This window comes from Felis catus, chromosome C1, assembly GCF_018350175.1.
Source record: "Felis catus isolate Fca126 chromosome C1, F.catus_Fca126_mat1.0, whole genome shotgun sequence".
Taxonomy (NCBI): domain Eukaryota; kingdom Metazoa; phylum Chordata; class Mammalia; order Carnivora; family Felidae; genus Felis; species Felis catus.
Window position 1 is genome coordinate 183,116,866 of NC_058375.1, and position 20,431 is coordinate 183,137,296.

The following is a 20,431-nucleotide window of genomic DNA, read 5'->3' on the forward strand; positions in this document are numbered from 1 at the left end:
ATGAGTCACATTATAAAGGCTCTAGAGACTCTCCAGTGAGAGTATCCCCATGACAATACTCATTTGTTCTTTGAGAAGTTCTTTGAGAGAAACAGAGCCAGCAGAGTCTGTTGGGAGGTGTTAGCCTGATTTTCAAGCTGTCATTTTTTTTCCAGTGTCTTGTGGGTGGGTCACATGTCATGGGTATATGCTGGTGCCTAGGTCCATTTAGTCTAACCCAATAGCTCCCACTCCAGTGCACCTGACTTACTCTGATGCCTAGCGGGATGGAGGATGATGGATCTTCCTTCTTTCTGATAACTGGTGCTGAGATGGGTCTCCTCAAACAATCAGTGAAAAGAATCCAAAATGTAGTTGCTAGATTGAGGTCAGAAACTGAGGAGATGACAAGTTGCCAAAGGTTAGTCAATAAAAGCAGAGTGAGGAGAATAAAAGTAGGAACTAAGACAACAATCAGAGACTCTAAGTCTAGACAGAAGAAAAAGAGAACAAAAGTCCAAGGAACAAAATGAAAATGATTGTTGGCGGGTGCTGGCAGAGAGATAAGAACAAGGAAACTGAAATATGCTTGTAGTTAAATCTGCTATAGAGCATTCCACTTTGTTAGATGCCAGCATGTCTCAGAGGCCCTAGATACGCTCCTACAGGCCCACCTGTTACTCTTCCTCCTCCACATATACCCCTCTATCCTAAACATAGGAAGCACTTATAGGTTAATAGTGCTGCTACGTGTAAAAGTGGGTGATGGTCCTCAGATATGTGTACACCCATGTTCATAGCGGCATTATTCACTACAGCCAAAAGGCAGAAACAACCCATGTGTTGAATATCATTCAGACTTCAAAAGGAAGGAAATTCCGACACATGCTATAGCACAGGTAAAACTTAGGGACATTGAGTGAAACAACCCAGCCACAAAAAGATAAATGCTGTATGATTCCATGTATATGAGGTACCTAGAGTAGTCAAATTCACAGAGACAGAAAGTAGAATGGTGGTTGCCTGGGGCTGAGTACTGAGTTTCAGTTTTGCAAGGCAAAGAATTCTGGAGATGGACGGTCATGATGATTGCACAACAATATGAATGTACTGAGTACCACTGAACTCTACACCAAAATAAATGGTTAAAATGGTAAATTTTATATTATGTATTTTACCACAATTTTTTTTCTATTACATATTTTTACCAAAATTGTAGGGGCACCTGGGTGGCTCAGTCAGTTGAGTGTCCGACTTCAGCTCAGGTCATGGTCTCACGGTTCGTGGGTTCAAGCCCTGCCTTGGGCTCTGTGCTGACAGCTCAGAACCTGGAGCCTGCTTTGGATTCTGTGTCTCCCTCTCTCTCTGCCCCTCCCCCACTCACAGTTTGTCTCTCTTTCTCTCTCAAATAAACATTAAAAAAAAAAAAGGAGGTGATTACCTTGGAGGACTGTTCTTTTTCATGGCACAAGTCCTGTCCTCAAAACATTTTCAGTTTAGTGAGAAATCAAATGATTCTTCTCAGGAAAGAGAAAGTATACAAAGATATTTTTAGGGAATTGACTACAAATAGAAGTGTTTTCCTTTTGGCATCACCAAGAAGCCAGTACTCTTGTGCCCAAGTCACAGTTTCCTGAAGCGTAATTAACAGTCCATCCTGCTATGAGAGAAAAAGGAGGTAGGATAGGATAGTGTGTCACGCAGAGCACAGTATACTCAGGAAAAATCTGGAGAGAAAAATAGACAAAAGGAGGACATGGAGATAACAGGAGGGAAAAGTAGAAAGCAACATAAAACCAGAGGAAAAAGAAGAAAATGTAGCAACAGTTCTCTGCAAAGATCTGCGATCCCCCAGCAGTAAGCATAGCAGTGAGGACTATGAGACTTTTAAGACACAATAATCTGTCAGTTAAAGAGCTCAGTGAAGACATAGTGGAACAATGCAGGACAAGAGAGAAAAACTGAGCATGGATCTCAGTCACCCTTGACCTATGAGCTTAGGCAACCCTCTGTAGGAGAAAGGAAGCCTAACCAACATGTATCCATTCTTCCTAGAACAGTACTCCTTCAGCTTGAGTATGCATCAGAATCTGGAAAGGTTGTTAGTATGTGCCCACACACCAGAGATTCGTCCTCAGCAGATCTCCACTGGGGACTGAACATTTGCATTTCTTTTCTTTTTTTCTTGAATGCTTTTAATGTTTATTTTTGAGAGAGAGAGTGAGACAGAGACAGAGTGCGAGCCAGGAAGGGTCAGAGATAGAGGGAGACACAGAATCTGAGGCAAGCTCCAGGCTCTGAGCTGTCAGCACAGAGCCCGACACGGGGCTCAAACTCATGGACTGAGAGATCATGCCCTGAGCCGAAGTCATTCGCTTAACCGACTGAGCCACCCAGGCGTCCCTGAACATTTGCATTTCTAACAAGTTCACAGGTGATGCCAGATGCTATTGGTTTGGGGACCACACTATGAGAATCAGAGCTCTAGAATTAAAGAGGTATAGGATATTAGTGATTGGTTGCATTTTTTTTTTAATTGCTTAAAAAGGAAGGTCTAAATCAAGTACTGTGGTAAGGGACTGTATTGAAAATATTTAAATCCAGGTAGACCTGTCTACCATTTGGTCCCTCAATGCAGTGGTTAACAGCATGAACTCTTGACTCCGACAGACATGACTACACTTTCTAGTAGTATGCCTTTGGGTAAGTTACTTGACCTTTCCATACCCTATTTTCTTCATCTGTAAAACTAGGATAATATAGCACCAACCTAATGGGGTTGTGAGAAGATTAAATGATTGATGCATGTACAACGACTTAGCACAATACCACGACACACACTAAATGTAGCAGCAACATTCATCTCTGCTACTTTTGTACCAGTCCCAATTATCTTTCCACCGATGTTAATAGCCCTTTGAAACCTGAATCTTAGGAACAAAGCCAAGATAATAATCTGCTGAACTGATCCTCTCAATTTACCATGGAAACCACTTCATCCTGTGGCAGGTAATTTACAGGCAAAAGAATAAAAATATATATTGCCTTTACAGAAATGTTTAATCCTGGAATATTCCCTTCCGTGGTTGCTAGAGAGGGAGATAGTTCCAGAGGTTTCCTAGGTAAATTAATTAGTTTGCAACTGTAATGTTATTCAGCATCTTGTATTCATAGGCCTGTGCAAAAAAATGTTGCAAGGGAAACAAAGGGTTTGTGTCCTTAAATTTGTGATGAAAATCTGGAGGTAGCTGCTAGGATGAAATGCAATTTTTTGTTATCTGTAAACTCAATAAAATTTATTATTTGGGAAGAGAATTTTAATTTCAATAAAACAAATAAATGACCAATTTCACTTCTCTTCTGTTAGAAGATGTACTTACAGTAGTTGAGGAATGATTGGATTAATCATTTCTCTTAAATCTATCACAAAGGAACATTCTGGGCCATAGCTTCAAGACTAGTTTCTATGCTATAACCTCTTAGGGGGATACAACCCTTTGCCCCCTGCATCTGCCCCTTAATCCAAGAAGATAAGCTCTTATATGGCACCCCTCAATCTAAGAAGATAAGCTCTTATATGTTTATAGGGGAGAGTGAGAATGCAGACTCCCACTACTGCAAATTATCAGTCGAGTTTCCCACATTTGGGGAAATCACAGGGGTCAGCATATCCGGAGTGCAATGGATAAGCCTCTCTCTGAGAAAACCACCTTCATGATCATGGTATCTTCCCTGCCAGGTAAGTATGGAATTTGTTGTTTTTTAAATGGCTTTTTTTTATTGTGTCTTTTGGATAGTTTCATAGAGCAAGCACCTTTAACTGCTATCTGTAATCCTTTCCTTTTTTCTTGTGAACTGTCCTTTCTTTTGCACATAGCCATACGTGTCAGGGAGGCCAGTCCAGTTCTAGCTCTGTGAAGCAAGGGGCGGGGGCAGTATTTATCCTATACTGGCATATGACAAGAGCTTATGACAAAATTCTGGCTATGATGAAGTGAGGGGGAAGTCTACTGGGGACATACAGGAAACCCTTCCTCACATACAAGAGGGGTGCCTAGGTGGCTCAGTTGGTTAAGCCTCCAACTCTTGGTTTTGGCTCAGGTCACAATCTTATGGCTGTGTGGGTTGGGCCTTGCATGGGGCTCTGCTCCCACAGTGCTGGGCCTGCTTGGGATTCTCTCTCTCCCTCTCTCTTCCCCCATCTCTGTCTCTCTCAAAATAAATAAACTTAAAAAAAAAGGCACACAAGAATGAGGTGAGCTCATTTATGTCTGCATCTTGTTTATGTCTGCATCTGATCTGGGATAAGGGGCAGCCATCTTGTAACTAGGAAGGGAGCTATCCTAAAAGATGGCAGGATAGAAGGTGGGAGGGTAAAAATCCTGAGAGCTTGGTGATATCACTGAGCTGCTGAATTCAGTAACCCTAGAGGCACCCTTCCTCTAGGATAGTAAATAAGATAGTAAAATTTTTTAAATAAGATAGTAAATTTTCCCTATTGTTTTACATATTTTAAGTTAGATTTTCTGTTACTTGCCAACAACATTATCCTAGCAGTCATTTATATGAAACCAGTCCTTGACCTGGTACTCAAAGAGACTGGTGTTCTCAGACCCAGCGGTTGGGCATCTTTGCTCCAGTCAGTGCTACAACTGAAGTAAAGTCTGTTGAAATGCACCGTAAAGCTTTGAGTGAAGCTCTTCCGGGGGACCACAGTGGACTTCAATGTCAAGAATGTGTCTGTCAAAGATGTTTGTGGCTGCAATGCGGCTGACAGCAAAAATGACCCACCAAAGGAAGCAGCTGGCTGCATGGCTCAGGTGGTTATCCCGGCCAGGCCAAATCAGTGTGAGATATGCACCTGTTGTGGACTGTCACACAGCTCATATTGCATGCAAGTTTGCTGAGCTGAAGGAGAAAATTAATTGTCATTCTGGGAACCAGCTGGAAGATAGCCCCCAAATTCTTGAAATCTGGTGATTCTGCCATCATTGATATGACTCCTGGCAAGCCATGTGTGTTAGAAGCTTTTCTGATAATTCTCTTCTGGGTCATTTTGCTGCTTGTGACATGAGACAAAGGGTTGTTGTGGGTGTCATCCAGAAGGTGGACAAGAAGTCTGCTGAAGCTGGCAAGGTCGTCAAGTCTACCCAGAAGGCTAAATGAATAGTATTTGCCGCTCCAGTCTTAATCAGTGGTGGAAGAATGGTCTCAGAACTGTTTGTCTCCATTGGGCATTTAAGCTTACTGGTAAAAGACTGGTTTGATGATACAATGCACTGTAAAACCTTCAGAAGGAAAGGAGAACATTTTGTGGACCATTTGTTTTTGTGTATGTGTGGCAATTTAAAAAATATCAGTACTTTTTAATGGAAACATTTTTTATTTTTATTATTATTTTTAGCTATCTCTACACCCAATGTGAGGCTCAAATGCACAACCCCGAGATCAAGAATGGCACACTCTTCTGACTGAGCCAGCCAGGCACCCCTTTAATGGAAACAACTTGACTAAAAATCTTTTACAGAATTTTGCAATTCATTAAAACAAAGTTTAATAAGAAAAAAATTCTGTTATTCAGCCTGATCTATTTGAAGCCTGCTCAAAGAGACTATGAATGAACATCAGGAATCTTCTAGTGATGGATAAATTAATTATCTTGATTGTGGTAATGGTGTCATGGGTACTTACATATGCTACAACTTGCCAAATTATACACTTTATTTTTTTAAAAAGTTTATTTAAGGGGCGCCTGGGTGGCGCAGTCGGTTAAGCGTCCGACTTCAGCCAGGTCACGATCTCGCGGTGCGTGAGTTCGAGCCCCGCGTCAGGCTCTGGGCTGATGGCTCAGAGCCTGGAGCCTGTTTCCGATTCTGTGTCTCCCTCTCTCTCTGCCCCACCCCCGTTCATGCTCTGTCTCTCTCTGTCCCCCCAAAAATAAATAAACGTTGAAAAAAAAAATTAAAAAAAAATAAAAAAGTTTATTTATTTATTTTGAGAAAGAGAAAGCACACACACACGTGAGGAGGGGAAGGGCAGAGAGAGAGGGAGAGAGAGAGAAGAAAATACCAGTGCAGAATCTGATGTGGGGCTTGAACCCACAAACAGATCTGCATCACATAAGCGCCCCTTAAATTATGCACTTTACATATGTACAGCATATTGCCTAACAACTATATCTCACAGATAAAGTTCTCTGACTACAATGCAATTAAGTTAGAAATTAACAAAAAAGGAAAAATCCATTAAAACACTTTTAAAAATTCATCAAAGAATAAAATGATAGATTTATAAAATTCTTTAGAATTGAACAATGAAAACAGCGTAGAACAAAATTTGAGATGCAGCTAAAGTGTTACCAAGTTGTAGATTTGTCTTCAGGGCTTACAAAAAAAGCCCAAGGACTTGATATTATAATCTAAGTTAGACAAAACAGAATGAAGAAGTGGAAGAAAATGTAAATAAGAATTGAATGAAATTGAAAATAAATATACGAAAGGAACAATCAGGAAGCAAGAGTTGTTTCCTTAAAATGACTAATTAGACAAACCTCTGGCAAATTTAATCCAGGAGAAAAAGAAGAGAAATAAAAGAACTGAAAAAGGAAACAAGATACTGTAGATACTAAAAACATAAAGGATATTATGATCCACTTTTGGCCAAGACGGAGTAACAGAGACCAGATTTATCATCCTTCCTAAAACAAGCGAAAAAACACACAAAACATAAGAAAAGATAGTTTTCAAGAGACTGGTCATCAGAGAACAAAGAGCAATGGTTCCCAAGAGACAGAAAACGGAGAGAGGCAAAACAGATGACAAACGACAGAAATGAGAGTCCTGTGATAGCCCCAACTTACCATCCTTAGAGTTTCCAGGCTGGGGTTCAGGGAAGGGGAGTCAAGGTGGAGTCCAGCAGATTCCCCAAGGTGCTGAGGAGTGGATTGTTCAAGAATACGGAGCTGAGAGTCCAGGGAGCTCAAAGAAGCTAGGGTTTGCAGGACAGAGTGTCTGCATTGAGATAGAGCTTCACACGAAGAGAACCTAGGACATCTGCACATGCGTGGGAAGAAACCACCTGAGGCCAGAGAAACACCTGAAGGCATTTAAGGAAAGAATGCCTGGAACTCACAAAGGAGTGGTGTCTACTACCACTAGCCAGTTGGGAAATAATCTCATAAATCACAGGCATTGGGGGGAGTACTCTGAAAGGATTACAAAGGGCAGGAGAAAACTTTTTGGGGATGAGGGATAATGTTCACTATTTTGATTGTGCTGATGGTCTCTGGGATGTTTGCAAATGTTAAAACTTATCAAATTGAAAACAAAAAAAAGCTTATCAAATCATATACTTTTATATGTACAGTTTATTGTCTATAACTATATCTCAAAAAGGCTGTTAAAAAACTTTAAAAAATAGACTCTAGAACACAAAAGTACAGTATGTATAATAGTGCATAAGACATCCTCAATAGATACTTATTAGTTTTCTCATATAAATAACTTTATCCAATAGAGTTGAAACTTACATGAGGTAGATGAATTCCTAGAGAAATGTAAATTACAAAATTGACTCAAGAAAAAAGGAGGAAAACTGAATTATCTATATCCTTTAAAGAAATTAAAACGATTTAAGAACTACCTCAAAAAAAAAGCACTGTGCCACCCAAATTTTTATAGGCATATTTTAGCAAATAGTAAAGTGGAATAAATAAAAAAACACAATATAACAAGCTAAGAGTAGAGACACATGTTCAATACTCACTATATATATAAAGCACATTCAACTCAACAATTGAGAAAAAAATCCAATCTTAGTGAAAGAGTATCATAATTACCTCAACAAGTGATAGATAAAGCAGAAAAAAATCAAGAAGGATAATGCTGACTTAGAATAATTTCAATCCTTAGATAACTATTTCCAGAGAATAGAAATAAAACTTCTTAGCTTATTTTATGATGTTAAAATACCTTGATATGAAATCCAGCACAATCTTAATCTTGAACAAGAATCACAAACCTATCAATGTATAAAAAGATAAGTTATTAGGTTTTTTTTCAGAAATAAAATATTGATTTAACATCATGTTATATGTATAATAATATATTGTTTAGAGACACGTACATATGCTATAATTAATGCCAAAATGTTGAACACATTCCCTGTAAGATCAGGAACAAGGATATCCACTATCACGACTTTTATTATATTTTTCCATTTTATGAAAAATATATTTACTATCATGACTATTCAATATTGAACCAGAGATCTTAGCCAGTGTGGTAAGATTTAAAAAAATAAAAAAGATATTTGCAACAACATGGTTGGAGCTAGTGAGTATCATGCAAAGCAAAATAAGTCAGTCAGAGAAAGATACCATAGGATTTCACTCACATGTGGAATTTAAGAAATAAAACAAATGAACATAGTGGGGGGATAAAGAGAGGAAAACCAAGAGACTCTTAACTATAGAGAACAAACAGGTGATTACTAGAGAGGAGGTGGGTGGGATGGATTGGCTAAATAGGTGATGGGGATTAAGGAGGGCACTTGTGTGTATATAAGTGTTGATTCACTCAATTCTACACCTGAAACTAGCATTACACCTTATGTTAATAACTGGAATTTAAATAAAAACTTGGGGGCACCTGGGTGGTTCAGTTAGTTAAGTGTCCAACTTAAGTTTCTGCTCAGGTCACAATCTCGAGGTTCACGGGATGGAGCCCGCATTGGGCTCTGCCCTGACAGTGCAGAGACTGCTTGGGATTCTCTGTCTCCCTTTCTTGCTATCTGCTCCTCCCCTGCTTGTGCACGCATGCTCTCTCAAAATAAATAAATAAGCATTTAAGAAATAAAGACTTGGAGGAAAACACACACACACACACACACACACACACACACACCTGAAAAAGAAGCAAATGGAAAAAAGAAAGAAATGGCACAAGAGTCAAAAAGGAAAAAAACAAAACTCTCATTTGTAGATAATAAAATTTCCTGTATGGAAAAAAGATTTCTAGATAAACAATTGGACTTAATTAATTTAATAAGTTTTCTGGATTAAAAAATCAACAAATGAGAGTGAATTGCAATTCTAAATAACAGAAACAAATTAGAAAAAAATTACTTTTAAAGTACTATTTATAATAGCAACAAGACAAAATGCCTAAATACCTAGGAGTAAGTCTTGACAACAGATGTGCAAGTCCTTTATGGGAAAATTAAGAAATTTTATCGAAAGACCTTAAATAACATCTAAATAAAATGGAATGATATATATGATGCTCATGGATTAAAAAATAAAAAACCTCAATATGAAAAGTGAGCACACAAATAGAATGCAAATATATCTAAAAATACTCAACTTTTTAGTAATCTAGGAAATGTAAAATAAAATCACAATGAAATACCATTAAACCTCTACCACAATGACAAACATATGGCTTACTTATGTCTGCGAGCAATATTGAACTCCAGAATTAGGCTGACACACCCACTCGGGCATGGACCACCACTGGTGGCCTACGTGACAATTAGTTATGCCCTGTGGCTTGGAGATATGGGTGCTTCCTGTGGCCAGCTAGCCCTTAAGAGGAAGAAAGGAGGAAGGTGGGGCTCTGATTGCCCAGTTTCTGCTCCTAAAATCATGCTCAGGTCCTTCCTAGGGTAGAGTATGGGGATAGAGAGGAGTTAGGAGGATTATGTTAATTGACCTCCCTTCAACTAGAAGGAAACTCCAGGAGAGGGAATCAATGTTCCTACTAAAGATAGTTATTTTGTAGTTAAGGCAAAACAAGTTACTCCCACAATGGTATAGTTATTTTTACAGGGATGGGTAGCCAGCATGTAGAGTCATTTTACAGCAATGGTAGCTTACTTGAGGTCTTACTTGAGGTTTATCAGCACCATAACCAACCACCACCAAGTTCAATAGAACAAAGGCACCAGACTTTAAAGAAACAGTGTATATTCACTTGCACTTTAGAGAAATGTTCTAAATATATAATTTGGCACTTACTTTTAACAATTTTTAAGTTAAAAAAAATCTTACTGGGGGAATAATTATCACAATACATGTGGTATAAAATTCAGAGGGAATAAAGTATGTAAGGTGAAGTCTTTCCTCTGCCTTGGCAATTATTTTTTAAGAGTTGTTTTTCTAATTATATATCATCAGAAATGTGTTTTGTTTCAATTGCTCTTCCTCTTGATTTGATGAACACAATTTATTTTTGTAGCACAATTAGCAACAAATTTTTGAGCATAATTTGCTTTTAAGGCTTTTGGAATTCAGACTACATAGTAAATTTCTGTTTCTAGTTTCTTTAAGGAGGCTCACCAGCTTATAATTACACCTCAAAAATACACATGAAATAGTCTAACACCTAATGCATTCAATCACATAGTTTCTATACTAAATTGTATTCCAAGTTCTAACTGAGACTATCAGAAATATATCTAATTATCTGCCATTTTACTTCAAAATCCCAGCAGAAACCATCCCTCTTCTCCTCCAATATCTATACTGGAACTTTCAAGCTAATTCTCAGGGAAGAGGGAAGTAAAATATGTGTCTATGGTGGTAGACAGGGTAGTAATGGAACTTCTGGGAGAGTAACAACATTTACTATGGGAACCCCCTGCCAGTTGGGGATTGAGTAATTGGACCACAGTGTCACTGAGAGCACCCCAAGCACTGGAAGACACAGCACTCATGAATCCCACAAGCTGTAATTTTGCTCTGGAGTGTCTAGTCAGAAGTGGCAATGACTGATACACATATAAGTATCTTTAACTTGTAGAGACCATAGAAGATATTGACAACCAGTTAATCATACACAAATGGTTTATTTCCTACCTCTTAACTTTAATGGACACAACTCAAAAAGCAAGTATTTTTCATAGCCACTTTTTTTACTTTACTTCAAAGAAGTATGAACATTTCTTTTAGACATTTGCTCTTTGAAATAATGTTGCTCTTCCATTATTTCTTCTATCTGCTTATTATTTGTTTACGTGAAGCTATTGAGTTATATTCATTTTATATGCTACTTCTTTACTAAGTTCTCTTATAATTTCTATTAATTTTTCCATTCATTTTTTTTGTCTACCAGATATATAATCAAGTTATCTATAAAGAGAGGTAGATTTTTTGTCTTCTTTCTAACTCTTGTATGATTAAATCCTTTCTCTTGTCTAACTGTATCAGCTAATACCTCTGTTTCCAATGATAAGTAGTAATGGATGTGATGGTCATCTATGTCTTCGTTCTACTTTCAGTAATGTTTTCCCATTAAGTAAGAAGCTGGCTTATGGGCTGAAGTATCCCTCAATTCCTATTTAATTAAACACCTTTAACATGAATGAATGTTAAATTTTATTAAATGCCTTTTTCGGCATTTATGAAGGCAATGAGCTGATTTTTCTCCCTGGCTGTATTAACACGACGAGTCATATTAACTGATGACCTACTATGGAAAAACTCCTATATCTTTGGAAATAGACTTTGTAAACATACATTATTTTTTATATTTTAAATATAATTAAATACATTATTATATTTTAAATATGTTGTTGGTTCTCTTTGTGAACATTTAAGATTTTTTTTCTCTTTCACAAGTGGGACTGGTTTTCTTTCTTTTCCTGTGCTCTGGATTGGATTAAATAGCATTGGGATGATCTTATTTTCTATGGTTTGATAGATTTCAAACCATCTTTTTTTTTATTTATTTTTTATTTTTTATTTTTTTAATTTTTTTTTTCAACGTTTATTTATTTTTGGGACAGAGAGAGACAGAGCATGAACGGGGGAGGGGCAGAGAGAGAGGGAGACACAGAATCGGAAACAGGCTCCAGGCTCTGAGCCATCAGCCCAGAGCCCGACGCGGGGCTCGAACTCACGGACTGCGAGATCGTGACCTGGCTGAAGTCGGACGCTTAACCGACTGTGCCACCCAGGCGCCCCTAAACCATCTTTTTTTTTAAATCAGATTCTTCAGCTCTACCCTAGTTCCACAGCATGTGGGACCCAAAAAAAAAAATTTCAAGCCCTCCTCTCCTATACCTACTGCCAGTGATACTCACCCATGGATTTTGCATTTTGGAACCATCTTAGGATATGGGGATGCTAAATCTTCTAAGAAAGGAGTATAATATTAATACCAAACCTGACAAAGATCACACACACAAAAAATTATAGAACAATCTGACTTATTCTGTGAATATACTAAAAAAACACCACATTGCACACTTTAAATAGATGAATTTTATGTTATGTGAATTATGTCTCAATAAAGTTTTTTTTTATTTGTTTGTTTTTAAGAAAAAAAATTACTATAGCATGATTCCTAGATACCTGACTTACGGGACTGAGTGGTTAGTGGGGCCAGATACTAATACTAGGAGTAGAGAAAGACGAGTAGGCTTGGAAGGAAAGCTACTGAATTCAGCTTCAGACAGGCTGTAAATTGTAAATGAAGCTATAGAAAGGGATAGAGATGGAGACAAGCCCATAAAATTGTAGAATCAAGGACATATTCACTCTCTTGCATATAATCCTGAAATTCTATATGAAAATAAATTGAGTTTCCAAGTTGTTTAAAACTAGCTGAAATTCCCCTTTGCTTTCCATTTTATTGTTAAAAAGATACATGGTTTATCACAAGCCATATTTGATGGAATGTTAATTTGAACTCAGTATAATAGTCATTACCAGATACTAAGAGAATGACAAAGTTTAACTATTTCTAACCTTTACCTGGAAATTAATATTAAAAGAGTCACCTTCTGACATCAGTGAGAGAAAAAAAACATCTCTATGAATGGCTTCCCTCTGAAGGCTTATGAAGGTTTGACCTATTTGTAGAAGAATGGTTGTGATTGAATAAGGTGTACATTAATTAAGATGAATGAGTTTAAAATTAAGTCAGTTTAAAATTTCAACTCACAATGAGTCTGGCAAACAATGGAGTATAACTTGTTTCATGGAGATGAAGGTTTTGTTGTTTTTATTGGCTAAGACTTTAAATTGACTTCTCACAAGGAAGCTGCAAACAGATTCTCTAGCAAATTGGCATCCTGGGGAGAGCCAGGTACTTTGAATGTTTCCAATTAGGAGAAGTTAAAGGTTATATAAGCCCAGCTGCCAAATTGACTGCCTAACCTTAACAGCCAGACAGACTTACCTTTGTTTCCTTCCTTCTCCTTATTTGAAACCTGGTCTGGAAATAAAACTCAAAATGCAAACACAAAGTTCTGTGATAGATCAGGTCTGAGAACTAGAAGGGAGCTTGTTATAGTTTAACAGAGGCTGTGGCTCATCCGAGGCTTTATATCTAAGCACTCATAATCACAGGTAGTCCCGCATTTGGCTTTGGTGTGAACTAATCCAGAGAGAGGGCAAAACCACGTAGTATGCTATACTGTGTCCACAGAACTTTTGTCCGTTATGCTTATTTACATTTCTGAAAGCAGGATTATTTCAGTCTGGAGTTACAGACCCTATTGCCTGTATAACATCTAATCAGGACCACTGCCATAGATACCGACCAATTTTAGAAATGATGTTATTCCTGGGGTGGGGGGGGAAGCTTATAATCATCTATTTAATAAGAGTTATTTCTGGGGCACTTGGGTGGGTCAGTCGGTTAAGCGTCCCACCGGCTCAGGTCGTGATCACACGGTACGTGGGTTTGAGCCGCGCGTCAGGCTCTGTGCTGACAGCTCAGAGCCTGGAGCCTGCTTCAGATTCTGTGTCTCACTCTCTCCCGCTCCTCCCCCACTCAGGCTCACTCTCTCTCTCTCTCTCTCTCTCTCAAACACAAATAAACATTAAGAAAAAAAAAGTTATTTCAGCATTTGGGTTCAGAAAATATTCCTAATTCAATTTTCACCTATCTTTACCAGCCTGTTGATCATACTACAGCTATTCATAAATTACAATAGATCCAAATTGTATCCTTTTTAAACAGGAGCTATTTTTTCCAAAAATGATCCTGGTTATTTCTAGGAGTCCCCAAACAAGTTTCTTCCCCATATTTATGAACCAATATTTCAGCTTTCATCACTATATGGCACTCTCCATTCATTCATTCACTCATTCATTTGGTTAATCTGTACTGAGTGCTTACTGTGTGAGGGGATAGTGCAGAGTCTTACAGACATCTCCATCCTGGCCCTCTTGGGCATCCAAAGTATTTTTCCTGGAAAGCTCCAGTTATCATTTGTCAACATTCATTGCTGGCAAGCAGCTGGATGAAATTTTTATCGCTGTCTCTGCTGAGGAAGTCCACTGTGTAACACTTGAATCAGAATATACCAAGAATGCTGTCTCTCAGTGTTCCCAAAGCCTCCAATCTTATATGCCAGAACAATGCTGGATTCCACGAGGAGATGGAGAAAATGGCCCTTCTCAATTCTGTGATACTCTTTGACACCTGGGCTCTAAATCAGAGCTGCTTCTTGAAAAAAAATTTCCATAACTCTTGGGGCTCAAAACCAGTCCTAGAGGCTGGAGGTCATGTTTTCATCTTCATGGTCTTCATCATCCCTCTTGCCCACCCCAAACCTAGTTATTGAACTGACGCGCACCCACGCATGTCAAATGACAGCAAATACTTCCTAGGTGTTGGTGGTTGTGTTTATATTAGAAGTGCCTGGATCCCAGCTGAAATGGCTTGTTACACTATGTAGCATAATTCAAATGCTTGGCCAGCAATCTAGCAACCACTTAAAGATTTTGCCCAGAGCTACAGCAAAAAAACATGGCAGTTTAGTGAGCTTAGTCCATTCTTCAGCATGCCCAAAGTGCAGGAGGATATGGCCAGATGCTGGTATGGATTGCTTTAATTATTTGGAGGTATATATGAATAGTAGGGACCTACTAGTCTAAAGCTGGGTGTCTAGAGCTAGATGTGTCACTAGGTTGAGAGTGGCAACCAATTCTTGTGGGAATTGATAAAAGTTTGGTAGTGTTACCGCTAGAAGATCCCAAGCAAAGTGGGAAATGTGGTCAGAAAAAGAATTCAGTCCTGAAATATCGAGAAATCATGTTGTCAGGGAGAATGCATGCATGGCAACCTATAAGGACAACAAAAGCAAAATAAATAAAACCAACCAACCAAAAAACAGACACCAGTCAGAACTGTTACTGAGGGATTTGCTCTGGGAACCTAAGAATAAATCAAATAAAATTCAATCCACACCAAGTCTGACCTGTTTCGTGGGCCAGTATCCACTGTCACCTTGCATGTTTTATGAATGGTCTTATTCACAAGTTTCTAAACTGAAAAAGAATCCAACATAGGGCTATGATGTAGCATGTATAACACCTGACACCAGATATTATTTATTACTCGAGTGTGGATCAGGTAGCTCAGATTTGGAATTTCTAGTATTTTTCGGTGTTGTTCCTTCCACCATTTAATTGCCACAGAGGGAAATATTTAAAATTATTAAAGTTTTCTACAACTCAAGAACAGGTAAATTTTCAGCCTAGGACTTGAGAAAGCAGCAATCAATTATTGTTTTTACTTTGGGGCACCTGGGTGGCTCAGTCAGTTGAGCATCCAGCTTTGGTCAGGTCATAATCTCATGGTTCGTGGGTTTGAGCCCTACATTGGGCTCTCTGCTGTCTCTCAAAAATGAATCAATGTTTAAAAAAAACTTCCACTTACCAGAGGTAGGTAATTTCCACTTACCAGAGGTAGGCATTGATAAATTTGCCCTGTATCCTTCTTGTCTTTCCCCTATGCATGTACATCTTTCTAGACTATGGAATCATACTACATAAACTGTTCCACAGTTTGTCTTTCATCACTAAATAATTTAAATTGGATATCTCTGCATGTCAGTAAATAAAGGGCTGTATCCATTTTTTTTTTTTAATTTTTTTTTCAATGTTTATTTATTTTTTTGGGACAGAGAGAGACAGAGCATGAACAGGGGAGGGGCAGAGAGAGAGGGAGACACAGAATCGGAAACAGGCTCCAGGCTCTGAGTCATCAGCCCAGAGCCTGACGCGGGGCTCGAACTCACAGACCACGAGATCGTGACCTAGCTGAAGTCGGACGCTTAACCGACTGCGCCACCCAGGCACCCCAGGGCTGTATCCATTTTTAAAGGATAAAAATATATCATATTCCACTATTTTGATGTAACATTATTTATCCAATCCCCATTGATGGACATTTGGATTATTTCTAATCTTTGATTATTACAAATAGTGCTACAGTTAACATCCTTATACATTCTATGTACTTATACAAGCTTTTTTTTATTTTTTTATTTTTTTTAACGTTTATTTATGTTTGAGACAGAGAGAGAGAGACAGAGCATGAACGGGGGAGGGTTAGAGAGAGGGAGACACAGAATCGGAAACAGGCTCCAGGCTCTGAGCTGTCAGCACAGAACCCGACGCGGGGCTCGAACTCGCGGACCGCGAGATCATGACCTGAGCTGAAGTCGGCCGCTTAACCGACTGAGCCACCCAGGCACCCCTATACAAGCTTTTTAGGAGATAAATTCCTAGAAATGGAATTGCTTGGTCAGATGGTATATGCATTTACATTTTTGATAAATATCTCCCAAATTACCTCTAAAATGTTTACATCAATTTACACTCCCACCAATGATGACTAAGAGTGCCTGTTTCCCTGCCTGCTCTCCAAACTGTGTATTCAGGCATTGCCTGGTGAAACTAGAGAATGTGTCTCTTGCTTCCAAGATACATGGTGATAAAGGCCTTTCCTTGTGCTCTTATTTTCTTTTCTCTTTACTTTTCATAACTGAGGTTTAGTCCTAAAATAGGAAAAAAAGAATATGCCTATTTGGTTTTCAGGATGTTCCTCAAAGATCCATGAATTCTCCAAGTTGTGAACACCTAGCTTATAAGCATTTACATCTTACAGATAAACCACTCATCTGGATACAAAAGGCAACCACCCTGAGGCAGGAAGATGCTCCCTTTCAGATCCTAGAGATGGAAAAACACATTCTGCATGTCTCCTTACTACGAACTTCTCATTCATGCAGGCATGCAAGAATCTATGCATTACTTCCTATTTGTATGAATGCATTCATTCAATATTTACTCTAAGTCTGCTCTGCTCTGGGTACTGTGCTAATGACTGTAGCTATGGGAATGAAATACAGTCTGTGCCTTGGAGAAGACCACAATCTAGCTTAATGACAAGACAAAAGGAAACTTTCAGTTGTAATTGAGAGGGGAAGTACTGCTTTCACGTTAGTGCAGGGCACAGCAGGAGCGATGAGTGGGGTGAGTACACAACTGAAGGTGAGGGCTGTGGAGAAGACCAGGAATATGGTTCTGGGAGGGCCCAGGCAGCTATCACATCTAACCCGGTCAGGGAGGAAGTGAGGGAGAGGCTGGGGACTGGGCACCCTGATGGGTAATCTTTGACTAGCAGTTTAATTAACAGCAGAAAGTTACATTTTGTAAATATGGTTTTGCTCTACTCTTAGTTTTTTTAATGAATATTCTTGAATGAAAAAAAAAATTTCCACCTTGTCATTGCTGAACAGAGGGAAGCTGGAAAAGATAAGGAGATTATGATCTCATCTATCAAAACGTGCAAGCGACTCAGTGCCTCTATCCCTGTGGGTTGGCAGCTGCACTGTTTTACCTTGTTGACCTACATGAACCCTGTGGAGATGGGGGGGTATAGGAAGCCAGGAGGGTGAGAGTCAGTCAGCTCTAGAATGAACAGTAATCCCATTTTATGGTATTTATCCTAATTAGGTATGACCTTTATCATAGGTCAGAGGTGTGGACAAATACACTTATTGATAATTTACAAGAACCAAACTTGGAAACAACCTAAATGTCCACACACAGGAGATACATGATGGTAAGTCCATGAAATGGAATGAGACAGGGCCATTACTGTATTAAATCATAATGTATCATCTTGCATTAAAATCTTAGTTCCAAAAACTATCTGGTAAGGTGGGAAAATATTTATAATAATGTATTAAGTCAAAAAAGGAACATACAAAATAGAGTAACATACAAAATACAGAGTAAACCCACCTTCATAGTGACAATGAATTTTATATATTGTGTATGTTTTTCTCTTTGTGCCCACACACACATACATACAGTTGCATTTACATAATACACACAGATATGTGTTTATCTTTTCTATCAGTCAGGGTAAGCTAATTTATGTTTCATTAACAACATGAATATCTCCAGAGCTTACAATAACAAAGTTTATTTCTTCTGATGCTGCCTGTCCATCCCAGGTCACCAAGAAACCCATAAAGATGACAGAGGCTCCATCTTGAGACAAGCTTCTATGATTGCAAAAGCATGAGTGGACTTTTAAAACTTCTGCCCAGAAGTGACTCACATCATTTCTATTCCTGTTTCATTGGCTGAAGGAATATGGCCTCATTGGACTTCAACTAGACAGGGAAGGGCACCAAGTATTTTTGAATAATATTATAGCATACCACATCCATGTATCTAAGCATTAAGAGGATGGGGTAGGGATGGGAAAGAAATTCACTTAAACAAATGGTTATCACAGTGTGATGAGAATATAATTTAAAATAGTCTCCATATGCTTTTCAGTATTTCCTAATTTTGTAAACGAACACATATTACTTCTACTTTTTGTTTTCTTTATTTACCTAGGTATACATTACCATATTTTGTAAATAATTGAAACACTATGGAAGTATAGAGTCAGTGAAACTCCACCATCATATCACCTCACTCTAATCCCCAGCCCTTCCAGATGTAATTATTCCCAGAAGTAATCACTGTTTATGGTTTGGTGTATATGCTCCAGACTGTCTTTGTATATGCATTCACAAACATGAATATAAATACACATGATTTGATTTTATAAGAGAAAAAAATTAAAACAGCATGTAAACTGAGCAATATGCATACTATTGTAATAAACCACTTTCTTAAAGAAAATGCATAATTCAACCATACCAGTTCAGGGTCCTTAATAGCTCCATCCCAACTCATGAATTCATCTATAGGCAATCCATGCTCTGCACTTCTCTGTATTTCTTACCTTCTGGTGGTTTTTTCAGTTGCCTCTGTCTTCCACTGCTGACTTTACTTTGGAACTTCTGTGCTTTCCACATTTTACTTCCTTACTTCCTAACCCTAAGGGCACAGTTCTCATTGTGCCTATTTTCTTGTGATCCTACTGCTGCTAACCAGCACTGCCTGCTCACAGCCCAGGCTCCAGCATCACCAGCCCAGCTGCTCCCCTACTGGGAGAAGTATGTGGGGGGATGTGGGACTTAATTGCTAAGATCATGAATCTCAGCGAGCTATGCTCAAGAAAATGTGGAATAATGACTCTCATGGTGGGGTGTTGGAGTTTGGTGGTTTGGAAAAGCCACCATCATGATTTTAATTTGGAAAATAATATGGAAACCTATTGTTTTTACACTAGAAACTTTAAAACTAAAGCTTGCAGTTGAGAGTACTATAGTAATGTCAACAATAAGGAACAATAGTCAACAATAGTCAACAACAGGGAAAATTGGGTATATGGTATATAGGAACACTCTGTAACTCTTGGAATTTCCTGTCAATTTAAATTTAAATTAAATTCTGTGAATTTAAAACTATTCTAAAACTAAAAGTTTTTTAAAACAAAAAACTAAAGCTTACAAAATCTTATTGACTGGTGGAGAGACTCAGAAGTCACAGAGACTCCCAATCAGGGATAGTCTCTGAAATTCTGTAGGAAATCCAGATGTATAACCTCAATGCAAATATTACATAGACTAAAAATTCAGAAATAATCAGAAAAGTAATCTATCCTGAAATACACCCCCAAAGACAGAAATTCCAGTTGTGAACTAGCAAAGGAGTGGAATTTAGATTTAGATGATAGGTTTTATAATTTATTATTTATATCCACTTACTTCCAAAAGATGTATAAAAATTGCTTGTAACGAAACCTCATATCAGCGGAACAGTTAAAATAAAAATATCGGAGAAAGGCAGAACAGCATTTTTCAAAGTGTGTTTTATAGAATGGGAATAGGAAAAATAAAGTTCATGTTCAAATAAGCTTGAGACATGTTTTAACAAAATGAAACAATAGTTCCTCTTTTCAGAACTTTGCAGAGCCTTTTATGCTAACGAACATGGTGAATGAACAAAAGGAGTAAGGTATATGCAAGGCTCCCTGATTAGAGCATGCTTTCTGCGATGATGAAAATGTTCTATAATCTGCTAGCCAACATTTGACTGTTGAGTACTTAAAAGGTAGCTAGTACAGCTGAGGAACTGAATTTTTTATTTTATTTAATGTAAATTTAAGTAAGCACAAGTGTCTACTAGCTACCATATTGGCTAGCACAGAGTTAGAGCATCCCAAAGTCAACCTTCCAAATAATGCACTCTGGGAAGCATATATAAAGAGCAACCATTTTCAAACTTCTTTTGGTCTCAGGA

General features: G+C 38.2%; 1 non-coding gene and 1 pseudogene across 1 annotated transcript; one reads left to right on the forward strand and one right to left on the reverse strand.

Annotated features, from left to right (window-relative positions):
* Positions 1–266: 266 nt before the first annotated feature.
* Positions 267–5,245, forward strand: LOC111561648 (annotated as a pseudogene).
* On the reverse strand, positions 3,566–3,726 carry LOC111562194. The gene has a single exon (XR_002745235.1). It is a non-coding gene; the product is annotated as a U1 spliceosomal RNA (small nuclear RNA).
* Positions 5,246–20,431: the final 15,186 nt, after the last annotated feature.